This window comes from Galeopterus variegatus, unplaced genomic scaffold (genome assembly GCF_000696425.1).
Source record: "Galeopterus variegatus unplaced genomic scaffold, G_variegatus-3.0.2 Scaffold1066, whole genome shotgun sequence".
Taxonomy (NCBI): Eukaryota; Metazoa; Chordata; class Mammalia; order Dermoptera; family Cynocephalidae; genus Galeopterus; species Galeopterus variegatus.
Window position 1 is genome coordinate 251646 of NW_007727177.1, and position 3379 is coordinate 255024.

The 3379-nt window shown below is 38.1% G+C and overlaps 1 long non-coding RNA gene across 2 annotated transcripts in view; it reads left to right on the forward strand.

Annotated features, from left to right (window-relative positions):
* The first annotated feature begins 33 nt into the window (after positions 1-33).
* The window catches only part of LOC103591994, a 9160-nt gene continuing 5814 nt past the window's right edge, over positions 34-3379 (forward strand). The window contains exons 1-3 of one of the 2 annotated variants that reach the window (XR_550635.1): positions 34-202; positions 425-505; positions 2885-2979. This is a non-coding gene — a long non-coding RNA (uncharacterized LOC103591994). Of the gene's footprint in view, positions 506-2884; positions 2980-3379 lie in introns of both variants that reach the window. The other variant, XR_550634.1, reaches the window with a different exon arrangement.

Genomic DNA, 3379 nt, shown 5'->3' on the forward strand with positions numbered 1-3379 from the left:
GCCTTTTTTAAAAAAAAAAAAAAAAAAAGCTAAATGAAGACTAAGAGTAGAGAAAATGGAGAAATAAAAGGAAAAACAGACTTGAGTACTAAAAAATTTAAAAACTTGTAGGTCAGGGAACAACATTGAAAGCGACATCGAAAGCAATTTTAAGAAAACTGAGACAAAGAGTTGCCTTAAATCTGCTTGACAAACCGTTAATGTAATGACCTTGTATAAATCTTTAACATTACAGATTTCTTTCCCTGCCCACCTTGCCCCGTAGTAGTAAGCATGGCTGTATACAACAGAATACACAGTGACTTCAGTGAGATGGCTGATGTGAGCAAAGTCTGGAGATGATTAGCAGTGCAAGGCAGGTTGTAGTTCCATGAAGTCACCAGCAACCAGGCTCTTTGCAGTTTAACTATTCTACCATTCCCAGGGTGGCCTTCGTCCTCCTGTTCCTGCCAGAGCAAACAGCATCACATCCATGTTCCTGGCAACAGAAGCAACAGAGGGGAAGGTGAGAGTGTCCTTCCCTTTTAAGGGTATATTTGGGAAGTACCACACAACCCAGCACTTGTCTCATGCCCCACCTGTCTAGTCCTGTCTCACGTCTGGAAATGTGCCCAGCTTTAAATTGGGACTTACTAGTACAGTGAGTAAAGGATTTTGGGTAACAATTAGCAGTCTCGGGCCGGCCCGGTGGTGCACTGCTATAGTGCGCCGCTTGGGAAGCGCAGTGGCGCTCCCACCGAGGGTTCGGATCCCACATACAGACCAGCCGCTCACTGGCTGAGCGAGGTGCGGGGGCAACGCCAAGGGTTGCGATCCCGTTGCCGGTCCCGGTCCGGTGCGGGCGCGACACTGAGGGTTGCGATCCGTTGCCGGCCACGAAAAAAGACAAAAAGGAAAAAAAAAAAACAACAATTAGCAGTCTCTATCATGCTCCCAATAGAAGAATGGGCAAAGGTGTGTAAAGTTAGGGTACTCTGGGTTAACCCCCACTTCTTAAGTGGCATAAAACACAAAGTTGGATTTCTGTATTAGGCTCCATGTCCATTGAAGGTAGGTAGGGGGTTCTAGTAACTGTTGATAATTTACCAAAAGAATGCATATAGGAGGCTAATGAACATAGTAAGAATTCATAAGAAGTTCAGTCTCACCAGTCAAAAGACATGCAAATTAAAATCAAAATGAAATGCAGTATTTTACCTATTAAATCATGCAGGATTTAAAAAAATGATAAAACTCAGTCATGATAATGGTGAGGTGAGAGGAGCATTCTCATAAACTGCTACAATCTTTCTGGAAGGCACTGTGGAAATGGAATATTTAGTATTCCTATTTTCTGAAAGCTGAAAATAATGGTTCACAAAGCCTTGGATATTGCTATCTGGACTTGTATACAAAAAATTTGCTAAACCCTGAGTTACAAGATTACAAAAATTATTTATTGGAGGAGAATTATAAAAAATTCTTAAAAATTAATAATTTAATTTAAAATTTGGAATAACATTCACACACAGCAATAAGGAAATGGTTAAATAAATTAAGCTATATTCATGAAGGATCTAAAAAGTTTTTTGAGACATTGGAAATGACCCAGATATCCATTGTCAGGAGGCTGGATATTTAAATTGTCTCTTCACACAAGGCAACAACAGGATTACATATAAGAAACAAAGATGAGTGGAAAAAGCAAAAAATCTCCAAAGCTTTCGTATGTATTTTAAACATTATGACTCATTAAAGATATCTCCTTTTTAAAGAAGAAAAAAAAAAAGCAAAAGGTTTTTGAAGAACTTTGAATGACAAAAATTCTCGCTGTATAGTAAGGGAAAATATTAGAATGCAAATGAACTTATATGATGTGCTTCCAGCGACATTTGAAGTTTATAGTAAAAGTCCTATAATCCAGTTGAGCCCATAGTTTGAAAGTAACCTGTTAGGTCCTAGTGGTTGATGGGGGGAGAAGGGGTGTGGAGGTTCCTCTGTTAGCCAGAGGGGACGTGGTTGTGGTGTGTGTCAGTGACTGGATCGCAGGAGGACTGGCTTGCCTGCCATGTTAGGGGTTATGTTTGAGGAGTCCTCAAAATAATGACTGTCTTTCAGAGGAGATTTTGAAGAATTTAACACTGAAGTGAACAGGTTTTCCAGGAGCTTTTTTTTTTTTTTTTTTAAATTATAGTGTCCTCTCAGAAACTTGCATCAGAAAGTTTACATTAAGAAGAAATATAGGAATGAGTACATGTCAGTAAGGATATCCCAGGGCTGAAGAGTTTAGTTTATGAGCAAATTATTCAGGCATTTACTTTTAACATACTTGGTTACTTAAGTCAGCGTTTGTTGGCATTACGAGAAATGGAAAATGTGAATCAGTGGAGAAGAAAAACTGGGTAATTGTTAAGTTGCCTCTGGAAGGACTTACATTGTAATTTTCACAGTCTCAAAGATGAAGCCGGAGTAGGAACTAGCCATTAATTTTCCAAAGCAATTATGGAAGCACAAATGTATTGAGCATCTACTGTATGCCAAGCACCAGGGATAGAGCAAAATGACATAGTCTAATGGGAGGCAGATGGTGACCGGATGATATCAGATGATGGTAAATGCTATGTAGAGATTTAGATACAGTACGATCAGCAGAGAAATAGGTTGTAGAAGAGCTTCAAAGTCCTGATTCTCTGCTTTCTATTAGATGATGTCTCCATTCCACATTTCAGGTTATATGTCCAGGCAATTTTGTTAAAAATCAGTGCTAACCTAAATATTTCATGTAATGGTATGAATATAGAAATCAAAATGGAGCTGGGGATAAAGTAACACTGTACTTTTTAAAGGAAACTTTTTTCATAATATCCCTTTTTTACTGTTCATTACTTTTCACACTCCTTAACAGGACTCTAGTATGGGATTCCTTTTTACTTACAGTACCCTGCCCACTGGCCAGAGTATTTCATCGTTGCAGAGGCATCTGCTGAATTAATGGTTACAGTAAGTATAACACCACTAGTACTTTTTTGGGTAGGTAGTTAAGATTTTAATATAAGTTTCAACCTAATTGTTTTAGACTGCAGAATTATAAGTATAATCATGCCTGTAATTTTATTTCCTTTTCAGTCATTCAGCAACTTACTGATCTCTTCTTTGTGTTAGGTGTTGTGCTAGGCCCAGCAGATAAAGCAGTGAACCAACAGACAGACATGGTCTTAGTTTTCTTGGATCTTTTATTCTATACTTATGTTAAATTTTTACATGGTTTATGAGGGTACTTAAGAAAGTTCGTGGAAAAATAGAGTTAAAAGATAATACAACTCTTTCCATGAACTTTTTGAAGTACTCTCCTATTTGGTACATAATGCAGGGATTGTAGAATCTTCATTGAATTAGTACA